The sequence below is a fragment of the Alosa sapidissima genome, chromosome 8 (assembly GCF_018492685.1).
Source record: "Alosa sapidissima isolate fAloSap1 chromosome 8, fAloSap1.pri, whole genome shotgun sequence".
In the NCBI taxonomy this organism is placed as follows: domain Eukaryota; kingdom Metazoa; phylum Chordata; class Actinopteri; order Clupeiformes; family Clupeidae; genus Alosa; species Alosa sapidissima.
Window position 1 is genome coordinate 3,716,540 of NC_055964.1, and position 25,166 is coordinate 3,741,705.

General features: G+C 44.8%; 1 protein-coding gene across 4 annotated transcripts in view; it reads left to right on the plus strand.

The window, feature by feature from the left end:
• Positions 1 to 59: 59 nt before the first annotated feature.
• The window catches only part of sema6a (sema domain, transmembrane domain (TM), and cytoplasmic domain, (semaphorin) 6A), a 70,309-nt gene continuing 45,202 nt past the window's right edge, over positions 60 to 25,166 (plus strand). For all 4 annotated transcript variants that reach the window (XM_042101074.1, XM_042101076.1, XM_042101077.1 and 1 more), the window contains exon 1: positions 60 to 314. The gene's annotated coding sequence lies outside the window, so the exon portion shown is untranslated. The remainder of the gene's footprint in view (positions 315 to 25,166) is intronic.

Below are 25,166 nucleotides of genomic sequence, written 5' to 3' on the forward strand. Positions count from 1 at the left end.
ATCCCATTCCACATCACCCCGCTCCGATCTGCGCTTTGGCTCCTCCCTGTGTGGACCGAGTGACAGCTGGGATGGCTGAGTGCTCGTAAGAAGCCTTCATCTCCAAATAGGATGACCAGCCAACACAGTGGAGAAACTGTGCCTCGTTGTCGCGTATGATTCGAACCACCCATTGTTAGTTCTTGGACGTCTGTTTGGTTCTGTTCAGTTATTTTCAAAGGATACTTTAAGAAGGAAAAGGGGAAAAAACATCAACGGCATTTCAAGTGGATTTCCAATGGATATTCCGATCTGAGGAGGTGCGCGAGAGCACGGTATGTAGGCAATAACGCGAACGAACGCACCGTATGTTTAGGAAAGTATAGGCTATAGCCTATCCTCCTTATTTTTCAATCAGTCAAACGTTTTTTGTGGATCGGACAAACAGGGAATCGACATGTTAATGTCATGCTTTTATTTACAATAACATTTTCTTAAATGTTTGTCTTCGATCTCCTGTTTTTATCCATGCACTTTGCGTGCGCAAGGCTGAGACCTCATAACGGCTGTATTGGAGTACGCGGGAGTATTATGACTAAAAGACAAGTGCACCGTTTGGTTGAGTACAAAGTCTTGGTAACAGTTGTAAAACTTTTCTTGCTGTTTTATGTGTGATTTTACTCTGCTTCTTTCTGTGTGATGTTGAGATAAACTCTCCTTGTAACCTACCTGTGGTTAATTTGGTTCTTTCATCGATGTTCGCGCGTGCTGTTGGTTAACTGATTGATAGCTACGGGGTGTGTGACCAATGTAACAACAGTTCGCAGTGCTAATTACAGGGCGTATTAAGCTACAATTATCATTGGAGTTACTGTTGTTTGTAAGCATGGGGACGTGTTATCGCTTCCTGACGGTCAATTGGTTGGCTATTTAAAGAAAATCTTCCCCTGAGTGTTGGAAATTATGTGAATTATTTGATAATGTATTTTCTTTTACTATTTGTTCAAATAATTGTAGGCATATGAAACTCCACTCTGAAGGGGATGCTAAGTTGGTCCCTGTGTAGCCTAACTGTTCGTAACAGTAAACAGACTGTCGGTAACTGTAGTCGAAGCAAGAATCAAAAAGGTAGCTACACACATACTTTTTACGTCTTGGGCATCCCTCATGTTGTAGGAAATGCACATGTAGACAAAAATGGCAGAGACAAATGGCAGCTAACCTCCACCCCTGGCCTCTCTAACCCCTTCCTTCAACACCAAGCAAAATGGCTAAAGCTGGCAACTTATACATAGGCTACGCACTTTTTTAGTTCCATACATTCCCCTAGGATAGTGTGTAATTTATAGACCCAGTGCCACTGATAGAGAAACCTCAGTTTTGCAAAATTAGAAGGTGTACAAGCAATACTCTTGAGGGGCTGTAGGATATAGAGTGTCTGTAGAGGTTTTGTAGAAGGCAGCAATGTCCAGTCACCTGCTCAAGGTCCTGAGGTCAGATGGGGTGGGACCTTTGTCAGTGAGGACGCTTCAACTCCATCAACTTCACTTTTGTTGAGGCATCAGGGTGGTTGACAACTGAATGTCAGTGTGTGTGAGAGCTCTTCTATCTCCAAATAGGATGGCAGAAGGACAGAGGCTGCATGGCGTGCTGAGAAAACTCAAGTGTCTCCTCCTCACTGAACTATTCATACTGGAGAAGGCAGCCGAATGTGTGATCATTCGGAAACAAGATGGTGCATATTTAAATGAACTTCCCACAATTCTCTGACCCTGGGTCGCCGGGCACCCTGCCATATCACCCCTGCACATGCCCAAATTCCAGCATTCCGGTTTTGTGTGGCAGATGGGATTTGTATTCATGAGACTGTTGTTCTCCAGATTCTTCCAGTGTCAAAAGAAGAGAGCAGCTAGTGTTGGTGTGGCAGGTGATTGGTGGGTAGGAGGGTTGCATGTTGTTTTCTCTGATGGATTACGTTTCTCCACTTGTAGATGTTCCCCTGAGTGCTCGTATGACTGGGTGTGACTGTATGTATCTGAGTCAAAGGCATTGCTCAAAGATGAATGCTTATCCACAAAATCATGTTGCTTCTCACACAATGGAGGGATTGCATCAGGCCCAAGATCATATTTTTCCTCTCCATTTCCCACTTGATTCATGTCAGCCTGGTGCTGCCCTTGCAAAATATTAATATCCCAACTCATTCATTCACTGCTATTGTCACTACCAGTATTATTCATTACGCATCTGAATCACCCAGTTATTTGAAAGAAATGCCCCTGAACCCCGATGAACATAGCTTGTCTGTGCTTTTGTTTCTCACCAAGTGTGAATAAATAGTTGCCGAAAGCGGCTCATTGTTAAATGCATTGTTGTTGCTTACTGCCCACATTGTTTGTGGTAAATTGGGACATGCTGGTGCAGACAGTTTATTCTTAATATAGCACAATGCCATTCAAAATGGCAGCTAAGAGAAATCCAGCTTTGGAAACAGGTGCAGAAAATGTCAGTATCCTGGAGCTTCACGTTGGGGCTCAGTGGCAGGGCTTGTTATTTCAAAAGGATGACAAAACAATTCTCCCCACTCTCATGGAACATGTCCATTCTGTAGACAGGGACACAGAGCCTTGCAAGAAACAGGGTGCTGCTTTGACCCTTTGCTGTGGATGTCGCCTCTGTATTCTTATGTGAATTAGGAAGCCAGAATTGTGCCGTATTCCCAGAGCCATCTCTTCCACCCATAATTGCCGTCTTATAGTTAGAGTTATCTCATGTTATGACAGCAAGGTTGTCATTTATTAAAACAGAGGTGGATTATACTAATTTTAGACTACTTATTGTTTAGGGTCCATATGACTACATCCCTTGGTGAAAAAATATCAGTGTTTGAGAAAGAAATGTAAATTATTTCTATTAACTTTGCATCCATATTCTCTCAAAATATATTCAGATATGCCCTTAACAATTCATTATGGCAAGATAACATCATTACATTTATACACAGGATTAGTGTGTAGGATTGTAAGGCTGTAGACAAAATATATTTAGATATTTGTATTTTCTGTATTTTCCCCTGCCCATTTATACTGTCAAAACATCCCCAAATCCTCTCAGGCATTTGCATAAGTGAGACTCCCCAGCCCTGAGTGAAAGCCTTGGGGACTCGTGCACTCTTTTGAAAAGAACACAGAGCACAAAACACCAGCAAACGTTGTGGTATTTCTGATTCGGAGCGGTGCTCCAAAACACCTCATCTGCACATTTGCCCAACAATAGGGACGAGGCTTGCATTGCGTGTGACTGATATGGATTTGTCACAGTGCCCGCGGCCATATTTACATTGCGCCAGCACAGACAGACACATTTAGCTCAGTCTGAATAATTGATGAATGCCTGTGTTAAATGAATTGCAGTCAATTGCTATAAAGGGTGTGGGGATGGTGTTAAGCACAAGCTCAAATGCACTGTCAATATCTCACAATACAATAGAGTTCACAAATGTTCAATACTGTAAACAGTGTGCATAAGTACATATTTGATACATGGGAGATGACAAAGATTGGATAATATAAATGTGTCTAGTGAATTTGTTTTCTCTGATGTTTGCAACTGCATTAAAATGTTTGCGGAGGTGTGCACCTCATGATAAGTCTGTGTCTGTTGGTTTGCTCAACCGTGTGGCACAACCGTTATTAGCATCAGCGCTGGGCTGGCGCATTATCTTCATTATTTCCGCTCATTCGGAACCGTTCATCTGTTTGGCAGTGCTCAGTGTCGTCTCCTCACCTGAATCCACCTCCTCTCTCTCCCTCATCCTCATTTTCAGCTTCCAGCTCCCAGATGGTTGCCAGTGGTTATTTTTCCCTCTGCGCTGTTGACAGTTGCGGCCCACCCATCCACCCCCCCCCCCCCCCCCCCCCCCCCACTCCCTTCTGCTGTGAGGCTGTCTCATTCACTCTGCAGAGCCCTCAGCCCAGGCGGCGCTTGAAATCGATAGCATCCGGATACTGTGGGGGTGCAAAGGTGTCAGAGTTGTCGCCCGCTCATCAATGGGGTACTTTAGTGCAATTGCTGCAATGAAATTGCCCTCTGAAGTGACTCATTGTTTGAGGGCTTCTCTGAGGGTGGGCTGTGTAATAAGGCAGGCAAACTCCCATGAAGGCAAATGTGCAAGTGACTTTACAATCGCCCCCATTTCACAGAAGAAAAGCTTTTTTTTCTTTTGGGGTCATTGTCAAGATGGTTCTCCTCATTGTAAGTCGTGTCTGTCTATGCAGCATGTGGATGTAGGCATATACAGGCAAATCTCCATTATGCAGAGCCTGTTTTAGTCTCCATAAACACTTAACTATTTCAAATCTACCCGACCTCCCAAGTGTAAAGCAATTTCACACCACAACTGCAATGAAATAATGAAGTTGGCTAGTCACTTCCTAGATTTCAACATACTAGTGGATTACATTTGTCACTGTCCTATATATACACTGTGTGACAGGAGCATAATTGCTGTAATGCCATCTTCTGGCTGAATCCTGCACATTCTTGCTAATTCCAAGTGCTCCTGAACATTTGTAGATTAGCATAAGCACATGTTGCAGCGGCCAGGCGGCCCTGCGGGTCTGCAGCGCTGACGTCTGAGGGCGGCCGGCGCGCGCACATGAGGCTCCTGGCGAGGGCGGCCGGTGCGCACATGATGCTCCTGGCGAGGGCGGCCGGCGCGCGCACATGAGGGTCCTGGCGAGGTGGCGCGTGTGCAAATGAAGTGAGCTGCTTGTCACTCAGAGGCCAGGGGAGAAGAGGAGGGTGTGATATTGTCTCCGACTCACCTGGGAGCCTGGCATTTGCAGGTGGGCCGACATCCGTCAGTAGTAAATCCTCATCTACAAGATACGGAGCCCACAAATCAAGGAATTATGTTTTTTTCAAAGGATGAAAAATGTGCTTGCTTATGTACCATATTTACAACCAGCGATATATTTGATTTTATAAGCATAATAGACTTCCATAATTTCTTTAGCTCTGTTTGTACAGAGTGCCTGTATACATGAGAAGGCTGAATGTTTTCCAGTACTGATTTGTTTCACCTTATACCACATGGAGAAATGAACAGCCCTGAAGGCGGTGTGTCCATGAGACTGTGTCTCACAAGGGGCTGTCTGTTGAGCTGTCTTCTGCTTCATTTGCAGACCTGGAGGCACCATGCACTCATTTTCTTCTGGCTTTTTAGCTGTCCAGTGTTCCTCAGCTGTTCGTGTGTGCGTGTGTGTGTGTGTGTGTGTGTTTATATGTAGTTATGGTTGCATGTGTGGTTCCACGCTTTCTTTTGCACCTTCAACTGCATTGGAGTGAGTGTATTTGTGTGCGTGTCTACACCACTTGAGTATGTATGTCTGTGCATATATATCAGTGGTTGTATGGAATGTGATTGTGTGTGTGTGTGTGTGTGTGTGTGTGTGTGTGTGTGTGTGTTTGTGACTCGTAGAGGAGAGTACATCTGTCCCATCCCCGGGCCCACTGAGATTGGCACGGCGTTTCTCATCTATTAATCATGGAGCCTGCTTTCTTATTCCGTTGCCATAGTTGCAAGGCCTTCGCTGGTGTTGGGGCGCCTAGAGGAAAGGGCCAGAAGGCTGGAGGGCAAGACAGACAGACAGACAGACAGACACACACACACACACACACACACACACACACACACACACACACACACACAGACACACTTATATATGCACATATATGCACAAACACACACAGGCTCAATGAAGACATTGAGAGGGCCTGCATTGGTTCTGAAGGAAGCATATTGGAGTGGCTCAATCCTGATTTTTTTTTAAAAAATGGCTGCCTTCATATTTGCAGAAGGACACTAATTCAACAGAATAATTTCATCACATCAACTAAAAGTTCAACACCATTTTGTCTTGTATGCAATTATATTCTCATATTTGTCAGATTTACTCTAGGCTTTCCTATTAGTTATGAAGAAACAGGAGATGACTCCAGTGTATCAGGATGGCTGTGTGTCTGTGGGATTAAAGTGGAGGAATGAGCAACACCTTACACCCCCCTCCTCCTGCCTTTCACAACCATCTCTTTCAGCATGTGGCTTAACATAGAGGAAAGCATCAGTCCACCCACACACGGCCAGAAACAGAGTTGCTCAGTCACTGGGGAGTTCTGTGGACTGATAACACAAATACAGATTATGTGAATTTGTTATGGTGTGCAAATACCTCCTGTAAAAGGCTTAAAACGGAAGAAAAGCTTACTGGTTCACAGCATATGGTGTGGTATGTGGGCATCATTTTCATGTGTTCCTGAGCTAAGCAGCTAAACTCTGCCATTTGGAAGACGTGGAAGCACTACTTACTGTAATACCTTTACATTTTGGCTGACATCTTAGCATTTGGGTTGATAACTCTGCACTTAAGTTGATAGCTCAGCTTTCAGCATTTAGCTTGACAACTTTTAGGGCTTTTAGGGAACCACGTGGATAATATCTCTGTGTATGTTTATTTAAAGTGAAGAAATACCAGGTTAGGAACAGCCTCTCTCACTTACTGCAGTATAAAGTTCCTATTAAATATGTCCCGCTGTTTTTTCGCTCAGAAATGCCCCCATTGTTTGTTGGACTCATCACTTTTGCTTTCTCTCATGAGTATTTTTAGAGAGAGGAAGGGGTAAAGCAGTCAACTCTGCTATCACGGCCCTTCCCTGCTGGCCTTTGATGTGGCTGCATTAGGAACAAAAGAACCATGTCATTGCCAGTGCCACTGGGCTGTAATCCAAGCCCCTGATGATTTACGCGCCACAATTCCCGCTTATCTGTGACCTTTCCTCGAGGTGCAGCACTGGGGCAGCCAGGGCTGAGAGAAGGGGGGAGGGAAGAGCCGGTGTGTTTGCACAAGTGTCACAGGTCTCCAGGTCAACTCTGAAGTCACTGGATGACATCATCTTCTTTTTCTCATAGTTTTCCCACGTTTGTCAAACAGTGGGAAGTGTGTGTGCGTGTGTGCATTTTCATGGAATAGTGTGCCGGTAGAGAGCAGGGATAAAGTTCCATGTGGCAGCCCTGGTGAAACTGACATCTCCTCATTTCATTCAAAGCTCCTCTAGCTGCCATTTCTCTCTCGTTCAGAGTCTCTATAAACAATACTTGCAAACAATTAACAATGTTTACATAACTGGAATGCAACAGTTTTTTTTTTAAAACGGTTCAAACAGAAGCTTCCAGTTGGTGATAAAGAACCAGTTGTTTCTTTTCTTCATGCACCTTGCGTAGAGTCAGATCTGGTCAAACTGCATAATAGCTCACTGGGTGTTTCCAGTGGCAGCTCTGCATGGCTTGTGGTTGGCCCAAGGGGAAGGTTTACTTTTCCTCGCCCTGTCGCACGGAGCTCAAGGAATAATGGCTCTTTGTTGCACATTTACGGCAGATCTAATGAACAAATTGCAGCCATGTGGCATGGTCTGCCTTCGAAAGCAAGTGCCGCCACCACAATGCCCCCAGTGTTGTATGTTTCAGGCGTGTCTGTCAGCTCTGGGAGGAGACGACCTGACACAGGCATTTATCCAGATCTGACACAGGTCTCAAGTTTCGTCCCTAACGGAGGGAGAGGGATGTTCATGGTTGTGATGGAACAGACAGCAGGGTGTAAATGTGTGGTCTATACCTGTAGATAGTGCTTTGTGTTCTACAGTGGTGTGTTATGGAGAGCAAGTTGCCTCTGGAAAACGATGGTTGGTGTTTCATGAGGGTTGGTGCACTGAAATATATTGCTCAATATTAGAAGGTTGCTATTAATGTTATCCGCGGAGAGAAATGGTGCGCTTGTTTTATGACTGAGGCGAGATAAAGAATTTGAAACAGTAAATTTCAAGGTTACAAACAAGTGCTTGGTGTCAAAGGAACTCCGTATCAATGTTATTGTATTTTTTGAATGAATGAGCAGTTGCAGACAGCAATACCAAATGCAAATATCATGTTTCCTTACAGGCAAACAGCAGCTTTTTTATGAAAAGTGCCCTTCACATTTCGCCTTGAAGTGATTCTAAGGATGAGGAGTCTGCAACAACACTGTTCTATTCAACAGCCTTTAAAACCGCAAAACAATTCAGCTGTCTTGGCCTCTTGTTTTAGATAATAGTGGGTGGGTTGCTTTTCTGATGTTGCTCCTTCTTGGGAAATATACAAGGAAACTGGAGACAGGAGGTGAGAGGCACATTATCAGGATATAGGACTCGGCTGTTCAACACCTGACCTACATATGAGTCAGATCCAGCCCTCTGGCTCGCCTCAGTACCCCCACCTGGCTTTGATCTCATGACACCCCTCACCCCTCTTCCCCCTAGGCGGGATCTGGGTTTACACATCCCTCTGTCATGTCCTCCACGCTGTGTTTGCACTGACTGGAGCTCTAAAGACTATCTAGAGCAATCTCAATCCAGCGCAGTGCCAGATAAGACCGAGCGCTACTTGGCTGGTGTTTAACACTGGTGGCGCCTCATTGAGTATCACCATGTAGACATAAGTATTGGTGTGTTTGAACACCGAGCGTACGGTTCATTTATCCTTTTGTGTGCACGGCAAACACTGTCTAGGTGCCTATAGCATTCAGAGCTACTTTGGCACTTCCTTCTCTTTTGATTGTTCCAGTGCTCATATATTTGTTTGTTCAATTCAATCTCTTCCCCGATTGTGTTATTAATACTTGATGTAAACAGATCCTGTGGACAGGATAAGGAACCAAAACATCCTTCAAAAGGGTGCTGTTTTCTTATCAGGGTGAGGGTCAGGCGTCGGACTTTGTGTATGATGCCAAAGGTCAGGAGAGAAGCCTGTAGACCCCATGTGTGCGCACACCGTTTCTCCACCCCCATCCTGATCTCTCATCTCTCTCACAGCTGGAGGCGGTGCCCTTTCTTTTTCTTCTCCCCCTGGTCCAAATGTCATTCTCCAAGCTATCAGGCAGAGCCTCCCTTTCCCTAATGCACTGAAATGGAAAGAAATGTGGGGTTTTTGTACAGATATTGATTTTATTTGGCCACAGGAAAGTGAGCGAGACCTCAGGGCCTTTTTATAGCCGCCGTAACGGTTATTTATGCACACAGATGCATTGTATTACTCTTTGGAGGTTATGAAGTGGGAAATGAGATAATAATCAATGAAAGCGTTAATACTTTGTTTTGTCCCATGTTACAAACACAATAGCTTTCATATGCCACCCAGAGTGCACCAAACCCATCATATTAGGACATTAGGCTGACCCCTGTTTTGGTCAATAGCTGTGATGATTTTTCACACTGGAAGTAATTGGCTTTTTCTGTTGTGATATTGATTTTTGTTTGTTAGAACGCACTTGTATTGCAAATTACATACAATTATGTCTCCTACCGTGGTCTTTTGTTCCTGGTAGGAACATGGCCTTGACATCTGAAGTTAGGTGGTATGGAGGGCGGGTTTTAAGAGTGCAGGAGGGGTGATGGCATCAGATGATAGCAGCAGGGTGGTAGAAATCCTAGAGCCACACAATGCCTGGACAGCTGTGGGTTTGTGCTGTGAGACAAGTGGCTGAGGCTTAGGTTGGTATGTGTGTGTGTGTGTCTGTTTGTGTGAGTGTGTGTGTGTGTGTGTGTGTGTGTGTGTGTGTGTGTGTGTGTGTGTCCATGTGTGTTTGGGTGCGTGCGCGTGTATGCGTGTGCATACAATCTGTGGGTGTGTGTATGTGTACTGTGTTAAGGAGGCTTAGGGAGGTACGTGTGCCTGTCTGAGTATGCATACTTTCTGGGATATATATATATATATAGCGTGTGTGTGTGTGTGTGTGTGTGTGTGTATGTGTGTGCATGTGTGTCTGTTTTGCATATGGATGTGTGAGGCAGTGGTGTGGCATCCACTGCATATTTAACGGCCATGAGATCTCAGGGGCCGGGTGGCCAGGGGGGTAGGGTGACAGCCGGACATGTGCTCCGGGTCAGATGTCCATGCGGGTCGGATGGGAGCTGGATCACCAGAGGGATATCAGAGCGATTGCATTTCCCCGGCTGCCTCTGCTCAGATGTCACTCAGGCCTCATGTGTTGTGCATTAGAACGCATGTGTTCCTCAGAGAGTGGCCACTGAGTCACATCTAGTCCTGCCAAAGTGAAATGTGCTGTGCTGGCCACAAAGCAAGCATTTGGGTTGCTGAGCTGAATATTTTTTTTAAATTAATTTTTAATATAAAAAATCAGTACGGTGTACAGTTGGGAGCCATATGCGGTGTCTACACTTCATTTGCTCCAAAACAGACTGCATCTGGTCAAGGTCCATGAAGTATGACGAAAGACTTCCATTTAATTCCCTTCATTTATTTATAAAGCAGCAATAACAACTGAACTTGTCTCATGGGGAATCTACGCATCTACCTAGTAGGATATCCAGTCACATGTCTTTATATAAGAGCTGTCATTCAATTAAAGTAAGCCCAGGATTAAATATTTAGCATACCAGGGACAACAACAACAATGGCCTCTTACAAGTCTTTCTTAACTGTTCTTTTTAGCTAATTGAATAGTCTCACAACTTTCAAACCATCAAAGACGCACACAAAAAAGTACATATCTTTTTTAAGGTTGAGAGTTAAATTCACTCTTCATTTGCATAAGAAATGCAGCCCTCATTTGCACAACATTAAACTTTTCCCAACTACTATCGCTCTCACTACTCTATATTACACTGCTTAGCGCCAATAAACACAGACCTCCTGTCACTTGTCTTCTATGTGTTTTTACCATAAATAGATCAGGGCCTGCTCATCACTGTGGATTTGTAGGCTTTTGTCTGTATCTCAGAGCATCACCAACTTCAGACATCCACAAAGAGCCCAGTGAGCGAACAGAACCGCAAGCAAAGCGATTTCCCTTCTCTGCCCACTGTGCTCTCAATCGATTGGCTCCAACGAGACGGATCATTTTGTCTTAACCCCCACTGTTTAAACTGTGCTTATTGGACACTGGAGCGGGAGGCCCGTGTGCTCAGTCCAGAGTGTTTAACCAAGTGCGGAGTGAAAATGAAAAACTCCTCGGCCAGACCTGGTCCCTCTCTGAAAGGCAGATCGATGGTCTGTGGCATTTAGAAGGCAGAGCCAGTGTGCGCTGGGTGGAGGTGGGGGGGGGCTCCCCCGCTGGCCATCTCCCTGTAGAGGTGACCTGGAGTGGACCGCAAGCTGCACTTTATGCCACTCAGGCATGGGACGGAAGGGCTGAGACGGTGGAGAGCAGACAGCGGTGTTCACATTCGTATCGTTTGTGTGAGACGTGCAGGGCTGAGCCCTCCATATGCTCCCTCCTGCTATGGAATGTGACAGTGAGTGGTGTTTATGTGGCGTAATGAACCCTGCACAGGAGGAGGAGAGGAGGAAGGGAAGCCGTGTTAGTGAGTGAGAGAGATGGAGTGAAGGACAGCGAGAGACAGAGAGGGGGAGAGAAGAAAGGCAGGCTTCATTATGGCAGACCTGCTACGCTTCACTGGCTTTTCCGGTTAATATACAAACCATTGTCTTATGGAAAAGCAGATAATAAGAGTTGAATTCATATTGAACCACCCCAGTTTTTAATGAGTGCCATGTCAGAAACAATCTTTTCATACAATAGGTCATATTTTTTTAAAGCAAATTGAATCGGTCAGGAATTCAGGTTGGTAAATGAAGCCTGAGCTTGAATAGGATATGAAAGGTCTGATTTGATCCCACACTGAGCTTTGAAATGGCACAGTGAAGGTGGAGCAGGAGCACCCATTGCTGTGGTTCTCTTGTGGTTGTAAAGAAGAGCTTTGAATATTGAATTAAAGGAGAGGCAGACTGCCTGACTCTGGCCTTGGCATTTATGAATGTGGCAGGGCATCTCCCTGGAGAAGGAGGCGTCTTCCATAGGCAAATTAATTAGATCTGTGGTACTTTTTATTGTTGCTCCGGCTCTGCCCGCTCGTTTGTTACTGTCACCAGGCAGACAAAACCAGAGAAGCTAAGGCCAGGGGGCGTGCAGTGTTTGGACTGGTGCTTGTGTGAGCCACTTGTTTTGCCTTGACTCATGTAATCAGCGATAGCAAGGGCGAGATTTCCTGTTGTCTGTGTCCAGCCTGTGGACCTGGACAGTGTTTGTAGATTTCAAAGTTCCTCTTACGGGTGTACAGAGTCTCAGATAGCAGAAGAGGAGAGACAGTATCACACTACCTGAGTAACACCACCAGATACCTCACCTGTAACAAGACCTCTCCCTGCCAGTGTGAGAACAACAAGCAATGGCATTGTCCCACCTTCCGTAAAACACTTGTACTTCTCAGTAACACTAATACCAGGATGATCTTGTCAGGAATTGGCCAGCCTTTAATCCATGTCATTAAGAAGACCCTGAAACATCCTGTGATGTCCTGTGCAAGAACATCAACAGCCCATTTGTATTGTCGTCTCTGCGAGTCTAAACAGAACTGAAAACTTTAAGAAACACAAATTAGAGTATTCTCGCACAAGAGCAGGAATAGGTACATTTGTGTCCAGACAAGAGCTCTTCAAGAGTCTTTGTGGAATTAATTGGCAGCCAAAATGACTCTCCTGCACGGATTTGAAGAGTGGAGTGGCAGCCATTCCGGTGCAGCTCAGGGCTTCCTGTCGGGGTGGCTGGAGCAGAGGTCTGCAGTGCTGCCAGGAGAGGCCACAGGCTTAGATTTGCACATTTGCTACATCAAGTACTCTCAGTGAACAGTGATTAGCAATTCTGCTGCCTGCAGAAATATAGGATAAGACACCAATCAAGGTCAAGCCTGGATGAATTTGCATGTCCGCTCGGCTCAAGTGTGTGTGTATATGTCAAGTGTTTTTCTGTTTTGTGTGTGTGTGTGTGTTTTTGTGAATGCAAACCTCCCGGTGCTGTGATTATGGATGATGTAGGGGGATTATGTTAGTTGGCGAGAGCGTCACCTCTGTGGCGGTGAGGAGGCCGCTGTGCGCTGTGCGATGAGACAGGTCCCTGGAGCAGCTCCACGGCGTCCCGCTCCTAAGCCTGGCACACAAGCAGCTCTGCAGGCCTGCTTACAGGGAGTCTGCTACCGTCCTCCAGGGTAGAAGAAAAAGATAAATTACAGACCTAATGCTTCGATTCGGTCAGATCAAGGTCCACTTTCTCACACACACACACACACACACACAGCCAAAAGCGAGCTGATGCTGGCCGTGTGCTCAGCAGAAAGCATGTGTTCAGATGGATTTCTCTCAAATCAGATCTGGCTAGACGGATTAGCTGCAAAATTCCAATATAACAGTTCAATTAGTTATTCTGATGTGAGGTCCTTAGTAATGAGTGGAAAAGTACCATCACTATTACCACCTTTGGTTTTCATCTGGTGGGGAAAAGTCTGCCTGGGATCCAAGCTCATGGCATGGAGATGGAGATGTCCCACAAAAGCAAAAGGACATGACAGATCAGTCACGCTTGTCTTCCCTTGTCTTGTATAAGGTGTAGGGGGTTTCATCAAGTGTGTGCAAATGTATTTCTTTCTCTCTTGTACGTGGAGGAATGATTGAATGTGAAACTTTTGGAGGGTGTGGGTGGGTGTTTTGAGGAGGCTGGTTTAAGGTCCCTCTCTATTCAACCACCATGTCACCCCATGGGGCTTGGCTAATTGGTGGTCCTGGAGGGGCCTTTTGTATATGTATATATATGTGCGTGCGTGCGTGCGTGCGTGCGTGTGTGTGTGTGTGTGTGTCTGCATTTGTATCTGGATCCCCACAAAGGCGTCATTCTCCATCACGTGGTTGCAGGCCCTCAAACAGAGGGCCAGGGGAGGAGGAGGAGGAGGAGGGAGAGCTTGTGGAGTGGGGGCACTGGGAAAGAGCGCTCCTCTCTCCCCCAAACAAAGCTCTGGCTGGGAAGAGCCGGGGAGTCCTTTTGCAGACCGCGGGAGCGAATCCCCCCCCCCCCCCAGTCTCCGGCCCCCAACAAGTTACCGCTGACCCACATGAGCAGCCGAGTGCGAAGCGGCCTTTCATGTCCCGCTCACCCCGTCCCTCTCGCTCGCAACACTGAGTCCGCTCGCTTGGCTTTGTGCGCAGGGCGGCTGCTTCAGCCTTCTCTCCAGCCCCGCTCCTTTCTCTTCTCCCTCTTTCTGTCACTTTGTTGTTGCTGCTTTGTCCGTGTGAAAGAAAGATGAGCCGCTGCTAAAAAAGCCTCCCATGTGCGATACCACTGCTCACCTCGGTTGAAGGACAGTAAAGCTCTTGCCTGCGCTAGGCAGACCAAGGCCCAGCTATGGGAACGCTCTATTGATTCAGCGGCTCTATCTTCTGCTGCTTCTTGGAAGGGAGGGGTGAATGAAAGAGGTCGGTGTTTCTCTTGAATCATGGATTCTTTGGCAGTAGTGGGTCTTTAACACACTTGTCATTGATTTTCCTCCTATTAACGTTTTATGTTTTTGCGTGGATAATGTTTTTGAAGTAATTAGAGAGATGTCATTCTAGAGCACTCAGAGAGGCAACGGAGGAGCGCTGGGACATAACTGCTCTCAGGTCATGTGTGATTTATACCTGGCTAATTCCAACACATAACAATTTTATGAGCCGAAAAGCCTCACCCCTCTCTCTGGGAGGAGTGGTTTTCTAAAGTGGGAAAAGAATATCTTAGAATGTAAACTTCATCTTCAACCCTGTGAACGGCCATGAATCATCACAAGTCACACCATTTTCCATTTTTTCCATCCAGATTTGGCGATGGCCATTAGGGCTCCTATGAGATCACAGCATTTGCAGGCGTGCAAGGAGTGATTATGCGACTCTATTTGCGGTTGGCCGGAAGTTAAATGGCTCCTGCACATTCCCTGTGAAGATTTACAGGCTGTGTGCTCCCTCTGGGCCTCACTGCATGGTGGGGAGATGCTAATGAGGTTATTTCAATTAACAAATGAAGGAAGAAAAATCGGTGTTTTACAATAGGAGTATTCATTTGCCTGTTACTATGTTTATGATGCGTGTCAGCTTCTTCAAGTAAGGGATGTATGCTCCAATGCAAATGCAGACCCTGGGTGCTATAAATTCAGCTCATGAGTTTGAGCTATCGTTTTATCAATGCCTTAATGAGGCCCAGACATCCCAGGACCTTGGGCCTTGTGTGTCTCCATCTATCATTTATCTTCCTTTTGAAATGTTACGCTTTGGTGATAGAAGGAGTTTGCTTTTAGCTTGAAAACCCACTTAGAGATAAAAGGGTCAAACAGGGAGGACAATTATGTAAGTATTTCTTTTTTGTATGGAAATGTCCCGGGCCAGAGTGTGTTTAGTTTCAATGTGTGTTTTATGGCCCAAGTGCAGAATCAGTGCACTTTGCCGTAGTTGGATAATCATCCCATCGTGAATCAGTGACCTCAGTATCAGGTGCTTCTGTTTCTAAATGCATTCTCGTATTTCAGCGAACTCTGGGCACATATGCTTTCCATTACGAGCGCCCGGCGCAGGCTACTGTGTACTGACCTTCCTAAGGCTCGTGCATATGTGAATGAGATTACTCCCATCAGGCAGCCGGCCTCTTACTGAATTCTCATTTATCAGAGAGGCTGTAAACATGCAAATGCCACAAACTGCTATAAAACCGCTTCCAAGGACACGTTGGTATTAATAGCCATGGGTCATCCACTGCCACAGCTTGTCCACGGCGGTTGGTAGCGTTTTTAAAAATAATTTGTTTTGTAACTTTGCGACTGCTCAATAACAGCTTTGTAAAGATAGTATTATGAGCTGGGGAAAGCTGAAGTAATTGTTTTTCACTTTTGTTCATGAAGTGATAAAGGAGAAACTGTGAGGCAGTTTTTTTTTTAATCTTTCAGCCCCTTCCTTCTTCTAACCACAACATGCTAATAGTCCTCCTGTATTGGATATCCTAATGAAGACCTTATAAGGATATTGACTGTAATCCTTTTAATGACTGGAGCTGCTTTTTCATCCACATTTCTCTCTGTGAGCAATGTCAAAGCCTGAATAGCTGCAGTGAGTCTCTCTTTAATGTCTCGGATGATGAATTATCTCAAGATACACAGCATCGTTCATTCTGTCATGGTGAGATCCATCCATCATCATAATAACATTATGTGCTGTATAAGCTTAGACTGTTGAGCATTTAACTTCTGCAATGAACCATACAGAATTGTTTAAAACAAATCCAGAAAATAAGTATTTCAATTTGCCGCGAATTATGATTGTGTAGTTGATCTATAGATAAACCATTCACAGTGTGTATTCTGTGTGTCGCCGTCCCTCTGATTGTAATTAAGGAGATCTGTGAGATCTGTGCAGTCTCCATTGTAATTGGGTGCTGATTCATTTCCTGTTGGCTCACTAGGGCTGCCTACCCTACATAGAGAGCCATGGCAAAGAAGGCCCCGGAGAGACGGGGAAATCAGCCACTACAGCAGGCCTGTAAATCTCATGGCACTCTGGGGGGTCCTCATCTTCTGGGGGAGCGGAGCAGGATGTGGGGAGTTCCTAGGCAGCTCGTGGGTAGCTTGCACCCTGAGCTCCTTCCTGGAGTCACAGAATTTATTCTGATATGGCCACAACCCGTAAGAGATGGTCCCCTAAGTGAATCCATTCCAAGGGAAGTGAAATTATCAGGACATGTTCCTTCCCCCTGTGGTGTGCTTTCAGTTGTGCTGCTGTGGCCCATTGGGGAAATGGATGTAGAGGAGTCGCAGTAAGTAGGAGTGCATGTGTGTTTGTGTGTTTGTGCGTCTGCATGTGTGTTGCATGTGTACTTTTGTGGGACGGAGGTCTCCTTTGTTCTTGCGGGCTTTGTTTTTGTTACCGCTGGCGCGGCGCTGCGGTGCTGTACTGGGCTGCTGAGGGGCTCGCTGGCTCCTGTGGGCCCTTCTGTGTCATTACTGCGCCATGGCAGAACGGCTTGTAATCAGATGAAGGACTCTCTGCGCTGCGCTGCGTTGTGCTGCGTTGTGCTGTACTGTGCTGTGCTGTGCTGTGCTGTGCTGTGCTCCCTGTATTCCATTACACTTTGCATCCCTTGGCCCGCCAGTGTGAGTGCACCGCGGAACCGCCGCCAATGAGCTTATGTCAGCCCTTGATTAGCCAGAGAAGCACGTGGTGCTGGAGGAGGAGGAGGGCCGGGAGTGGACGCCTTGTGGACGTCACGTCACCTTTTTTAAATAGTTAATCTGGCCAGCCAGCACAATGACTCCTTTAACCCTTTCCCCACCCCCTTCTTCCACACACACACACACACACACACACACACACACACGCACACACACACACACACACACACATCTATCCCGTGTGTATGTATTGCCACGGAGGCTGAGTAATTCTCCTCAGCTTCTGCTGAATTTTGCTCTGCATTTCCAAATGTAGTCCCCCTACAGGCTCCTCTACCGGCCGTGCCTGAGTTGCTTCAGTTGATGAGCTCCCAGTGGGACGCTAGCGCCTGACTCCATAGGATATTACACGACCAATGTCGTCATATGGTGCCAGTTGAGCAACACAGATAGGCTTCCTTCCGGCGTCTTACAGCGCTATACTGTGCTGCTGGCTGCTTTGCCATGCAACAGAAAGCAGGTTAGAGCCTGGGGTGTGGGGGGTGGGGGTTGCCAGTGAGTAACCCCCTACTTCCAGACCTTAGCAAGCTGTGGTTTGTTTTTTGAAGGAAGTGGCTTTCCGTAGGAGGGAAACATTACGATCGGGAGGCTCTGAGAATTCGAGACAGTGCCTCATCCCACTCCGCGATAAAGCTGGTTTGGAATGGTGGTAGTGGTTGTAGCCGTTTCCTAAATTGAAAATGCTAATGCATTCAGCCTTTGTGGAGGTGGCCCTAATCGCATGGAGTCAAGCGGAGGGGAACTGCTTTGATTTGCAGTGCGTGCTGGAGGGGGGCTCTGCTCCATCCAGATAGAGCCATATCTGCAGTCCTCGGGAGCACAGCTTCCAGCTAATCCTTTCAATGAGCCACTCCAAGGAGGATTTACCTGAAATGTTGTATACTGTACACAGTTTATTTATTTATTTATTTATTTATTTATTTATTTATTTATTTATTTATTTAGTTCTATTCTTTATTTAAATTTGCCTGAAGACAGCCTGATTCCTTACATTTCAGCCTTCCTCGCTGCTGGGTAAAATAAGCTGGTAATGATGGCAATGTTTACAGTGTTCAGTCATTCTCAGACTGTGTACATTGCAGTTCACTGACATTTCTTATAGCACAAGTGGGATCAGTCTTTCTAAGAAGGGAGACATCTTCCCTTCTTAGAAACATTGCATTCCAAGCAGTCACTGGAAAACTGGTTTAGATTACCTGCATTTGGAGTGACAACAAACTGCCCATCTTGGCTCTGTGTCATATGGACCTAACAGCTATCGAAAGATATGTATAGACAGTGAGAGTATTCAAAGCCCAACTGTGCCTCAAGATAGGATGTGAAAACTAGGCCAGATGCGATCCATTCCTGTGTGCCTGTCTGACTGCCTCTGTGCTTTTGCATTGTTGCCTTTGTTTTAAAAGATGCTGTTTAAATGCACAAACAGTTGAATGGGTTAAGAGTAGGATGAGCAGGCTTAACTGCTTAAGTCGCACCGACTGACACCAACCGCAAAGCAGACAGATTTCATTGTTGCTCACTAGCTAGAGAGTAATTGCTCTATCTCCATTCCTGGATGCTGGAATCATCCGTGGATTAAGCTAGCCGGTGGTTTAGTGGTGAAAGATGGTGGGTTTTAGGGGGAGGGTGGGGAATTACCCCAGAGGCTCACAGAAAGACAGGGAGGGAGGAATAAAGGGAGGGATGCCGTCTTTTCCAATAGCAGAGAGGCAATGGATAGCAGCTGATGCTCCTTGGCCTCACTCATTAGTTGAGTGGATATCTGAAACCAATGAGCCTCAAAGAGATTGTCACTGACTCCTCAATTCCATTAAGTTGATTTACATTATTTAGCTAACTCGTTAATCAAATTTTCCTGAGGATTTAAGCGGCATGACAACCCCTAAAACATGGAGAGTGAAAGAGAGGGAGAAAGAACGAGAAACAAACAGATGGAAGCCATTTCGACTGTATTGACTTAAACGGCACAGTGCGGGCCGAGGGGGTTCACCAAGGTTGAACGCATCTGCGTGGATACAGTGTCTGAGTGAGACCAGTCGGGCCCAGTCGCTTATCTCCAAGGCTGAGATAGAGGACTCTGCATTCAGACAGCAAAGATAAATTGCGACGACAGGCGGGAATTGAAATGAAATGTTAATGGCAAGGCCGCTCTTGGTTGCGGTCTATTCAGAGATGAGATGGTGAGTTTTCTACAGGCAAAAACAATTTATTCTGGAAATGAATTTCATGTTTCTTATCCCCAACCCCACCATAATGCTGTTTTGTGACACATCCATGAGAGGGTGGGGTAGGAGGATGGCTGAAATTTAAGATGACTTCTCTGTTGCCAAGGAAACAGTTTAACACCTAAATGTTTTTAGAACAATGGCTGCTTTGCCAATATAACTATAACTGTGAGTAGTCATTTGACTTGGATGCTGTCAGCAAGTTTAAATGTAAATGCTCTGATAATGTATTTTCATTTATTTATATTATCATATTTAGTGGCAGAGAAGCATTTTACCATGACATGTGGTAGCAATTTCAAATATATTTCAAGGAGGAGGAAAACCCCTCTGTTAAGAATTATTTAGAGATACTGTAGCTCAAGGTGTAGACGGCTGAAGTCTAATACCTCTACCCGAGTAAACAGAATTTTAAGATGCTTATTGTTTCCTTCGGTGATATTTTCTGAGTGCTTCCCCCAAAGAAAAGTCAAAACTGCTACTAGCCTATCATGGTAGAGTTTACGGAGTCCTTCCTAAGCTCTTTATCCCTGATGTTTATTTTTCGGCAGGCACGTCTGTAATGGAAGAGAACTGTAATCTTCCTGGGAGGCAGTCACAGTAGTGCCTAACTGACAGTTTTTTTTATAATTTCATTTGAATCCGTGGAACTGTTCATGGAAGGGCACCATAGCCCTAAGCAACTATAGAAAGGCCTGTCTAGCCTCTTAAATTTACTCTAGGCAAGGCAGTTATATTTAGAGTTTTCTTTGCCATAACTCAAGACTCATAATCTATTTTCTATTCTGTTCATCTCAGAATGGTATGATGATATTTCTGTTTGAAATTGGAAAGTGACAAAAGTGACAACAGGTTGTCGCTTCAGTGAGGGAGCTGAACAACATATTTGTTTGTTTTTCTCAGTCTTAAGCGTCAGCCGCTCAAGTGAAGTAAGATTTGGTCATGTGTAAAATGAAATCACTGCTGTAAAAATAAATTGCTAACTTGAAAAGATGCTTGTAATTAATCTGTGGCAACAAACAGGCTTCACACCGGCAGGCCTAGTCAAGTATAATAGCGCTGATGCGTTGCTTTGTTCTTGATAGAGTACAAGACAACAGGCACCCTGTTGCCACCTGGAAAATTTGATACAAGGTGATCTATGGGGTTGCTGACGAAATTAATGAAACATTTCCATTAGAGGAATTGCATGACATCAGTGATATAAGGGCACGGTAATCAAAAATGTCTTCTGACACAGGAAAGAAAATTAGATATTGAACAACCGTCATCTGTTCCTGCGTGGAGCAGCCAAGGGGGAGGAGATATATGAGATGGGCCTCCAGAAAAAGAGGAGTCTATCAGGGCGGGTCATCTGGGGGTGGGGGGGTAGAACAACACATTTAGTTTAGGCTGCAGGAAAGGGGGCTGCTTTGTTTCCATAGTTTCCCCCTAGGTACCAATAACAAGTCCTTATTTCAATTCTCAACTTTAGCTTTAGATGTGTCATATTTTTTATATATATAATTTACGCGCTCAAAAATCTATTGTAAATTAGGCAATTACACAATTTGATACTTGTACACTTACTGTACATAGACAAAGCTTGATAAAGTTGCCCGGCATGGTTTTGGAACTAGCATGCACATTGTCTCAATGGATAGATGAGCTGCTTATGTATCGAAACTAGCGCTGATACACAGACTGAGCTTTCACAGGATACGGAAGGGAGGGTTGTGTTGTGTGGTGTAACTCTAGTCAATAGCATGCATAATTAGCGTCATGCATAGTTACTTTTACAATTACCTTGTCGAGGAGGCCCTCTCAGTGCAATCATGCATGCTATTGTGTCGCCTGTGGAGCCGGAGTCACTTTTGCACCAGGGTGCATCCTCATCAGCAGAGCACGGGGGAGTTCATCAGGCCATGATTGGTTTTTTGGGAGGTACGGGGTTAGTGAGACAGTGATTGAACCTGGGGAAGGTGGTTATTATGCCAGATATGAAATGGCAAACTGCTATAATGTTAGTAGAAAATACAGGGTTCTTTTGCTCCTCTTTTGAGGAGAGCCCTAGAGTTCAGTCATTCACAGACAAACAGTACCCACCCTATTCCTATTAGGGTCTATTCAGAGAGAATCTTACTGCTTATGCTAAATGCACTTTAAAATTCTCTTTTAAAATATACCACAGGTGTGCATTTTAATGGAATATCTGGGACTGTTTCACAAAGAAACCTCTCTGGCTCTTTGGTCCTGTGTTCATTTTTGTGCCCAGCCCTCTCCTCTGTGAAGCCTCACACATGGCTTGATTTATAACAGGCGAAGGTGTGGCAAGCCCTAGCCAAATGTTTCAAATAAACTGCTGGAATTTGAGCTTGTAAATGGAATTCTCTTTGTGAATGGTGAAGTGTTTGTCATTCTCCGTCTCTGTCACTTCGCTGGCGTGCCCTCACTCGTGGCGTTGGAAACAAAGGGCCCACAGCTGTCAGCTGAGAGCCCCAAGAATCTGCGGCATCTGAAGCTGTGCTCTGAGGTGACGGCCGGCCGGGATATAGGAGTGTTGAACGTGCCTGACACCATGGTATACTGTGGCATACATGTAGCATACAGTCTCACTGCAAGCTCATGGTGTAGTGAAACACTATGTGGCTGGTATATATTAACGGCACATAAACATATCAATAAAACCACAATTTTGTAAATGTAAATTTGTGACATAGTTTGTAAATATGTAAACATCTCCCTAGCCATCATCTTGAAAATGTTTAATATACTAGTGAGATGCAGTATATTAGTGAACACTAATAATAGTATTGGACAACACTGCAACCCCTTGAAGAAAAACATTATGCTGAAGCAAAACATTTATTCCTTTGAAGAAAGCTTTTATGGGGGTATGGCTATTTTATGAAATTAGGCATCCCACTGGGTGTACCCCATTTGAAATGACAGTTGAATTGAGTGTGACAGCCTGCTGCCTTTTTCAAAGAGTGTGTGTAGCTGTACTTTAGAACCTGTGTGCTTGACTAACCACTAACAGAGGATGGTTGATGTTCTGTCTGTCAGTTCTATTTGTGGTGAATGTGGCTATTTCTTCCTAGCCTAGTGAATTGATAATTGCCTAGAACGTGTACATGGATCATTTGCATTTGTGTGAGGACTAGCAGAGAAAATAGGATCCAGGCATCCACTTAAAGGTCGGTCCACTCCTGCATGGCATGAACATTGTGAGAAGTAGTTTAAATTGGAATATTTTTTGTGTTGAATGGCGAAGTGCCCTACATCTCCACTCTTTGTATGACTATACAATGCTCAGTGGCAAAATATTTTTCAAAATAAGCCATTTTTTCCTCATAGCCTGCTGGTGCTATAGCAGATAAGTTAGTTAGTACCCATAAGGGTGTGAGCAGGGTGTGTTTCACTTCCTCAGTGTAGGTGGAAATTATGTATTTGTCTTGATGGCTCACTAAATGGGGAAATACACACGGCATACCTACAGATAAGAATATGTATGAGACCAAACAACAATTCATGCATTAGACTATAGCAGCATGTAGGGTATGCTTTTACTCTCCCGCCACTTTTGATTTGTTTTCTAAAATAAATTCACTGTACTGAAATATACATCATTCCCCTCCAGAGATATCCCACTGTATATAATTCTACCGATTTTTGCTGGCCACTACAGAGTTGTTGTTAATGATTTCTGTGCTGGAGGCCTCCATAGCTGGTGGCAGAGGATCGAAGCTGTCGTTTACGTCTCTGCAAATTTGGCCCTGAGTCCTATGAGCATGACATCCAATTAGGGCCAAGCACCAGACCAGACCACGTGGTCAAATGAGCGGGCCGCCTCTGGAGTTCTTTAAGCCGGTTTGGGCTCTCCAAGACTCGTGTTAGACCTTCAAACGCTGTTTGCCTCAGACGGCACTTTACTACAATATTGGCTTTGAAATGCATTATTAATTTGCCTGGCAGGGAAGACGATTTTCATCTATTCGCTAGAGTTTCATTGCATTTATGTAGAGAGAAGGAGACAGACTGCTAACACGGTGGAAAAGAATTTGGGACTTCTTGCAGTGCTCATCCCGCCATACAGTAGATGCAGTTCATGTCCAGACTGACAATATCAAAATAAAACCTAAGCTTCAGATGTGGAAAGCTTTTTCACTGTTGTATACAGTACATATTGTATTGCTGAAAGGGATGATGCCAGAGGCATTTTGTCTCTGTGCTGCTTAGCCCAGGTCCATCAACAGATTAGTGCTGTGCTCGTTTAGAGCAGATTGCCCCAGCCTTGGCCCGCAAGCTGCCTCGTAGGCGGAGGTGTTGTGACTGCTGGTGTGCGTGTGTGTGAGGCCATTGCTGATAGACTCCTAAACATAGCCAAGTAGAAAAGTGCTTCTGTTCATATCGGACAAACTCATAGTGAAACGTAATCATGTGAATTGCTATCATGTTGACAAAAATAACCTAACATTAATGGAAATCGACATTTTTATGACGAGACCTAAATGAAATGATTTCCTCTTTTGACATGTGAAATGCTTTATTGTCTGTATAGCTTTATAGAAGTGTGTGTGTGTGTGTGGGGGGGGATTCTTGTAATGTAGACAGTAACATTAGAGGTGCTTTGGTTCACAAGCAGATAGTACTTCCTCAAAGAGTGGTTGGTTGCTGAGGATCAGATGACGTGCATGTTGACTCACACTGTAGTAAGATTACACAGTGCCAAGCCTGACAATGTAGCTCACTACTGCCAATTCCAAAGGTACGGTGTCGGAATTATTGCTATATCACATTTAGCACTGCAGATTATGTTCTTTTCAGCAGTTTGGCTAACATTATGAATTAGGTTCATTGAATCTATAGTCAGGTTTTGTTTTGATCATTCTCTTAACTCCTCAAGGTCACACCCCATTATGTGCCTGATGTCATGAAAGGGTGATTTTCTCTTCTGAGAACAGATGTAAGCTTTAATGGCAAGCAGCCATGCTGAAGAGTTGTTCCATATGAAGGCTTTCACTCAATCAAGCAATTTGGTCATCAAGTGGCATTTACTGTAGTTCCCTTGGCATTTACATGGCAGAAAGACTGACGCCACTGCGCTAACCATCCTGATTAAAAGAGAATGATAGGCAAAATGGGTCCATAGTACAGCCATATCCCAGCTAACAATGTTGCATTCAAAAAGGTTGTTGTAGCATTTCCATGTAGTTATTGCAGTATGGACTACTGCCAGTTTTTGGTAGGTGTGCAAAATTATTTTGAAGCAAAGATGTCAACCCAGGAGGCCAACACATTTGGCTCATGTTCCCCATGTTCCCCATGGCACACACACACACACACACACATAGATATATATAGCAAAAATAAGATCGCTCTACCGCACACTGTTGACTTTTACTCGATTTTATTTAGAGCGAACAACGCGTTTCACATACAGCGTCCTCAGGTTGTTTGCATAATATATGAGATTACATTCTAAAACAATGTCACCATTTATTAGGCTCCATAGACATTTTCATCATTTGTAGCATGAAAAAACATTAAAGTGTGAAAGACATTGTGTGAATATCTAGGGAATCTGATCATCTGTAATGTTGTAGAAACGTTCCCCCTTTAGCTGGTATTGTGCATGATGGGCCCAGAGAGAGCAGGGTAGAATCTCATGAATATAGTCAAGCCCCTGGTTCTGCACCTAAAACCACTTTAGTAGAACGCAACATTCAGACACTCCACTCAATTGGAATGTCTGCTTTTAGTGTTGATGTTACATGTCAGTGCAGCAGCCTTGTCAGGCTAGAATGTGTGTCTTTGAAGTTCCCTTGCATATGTTTTGTTCATTTCATTTCTATC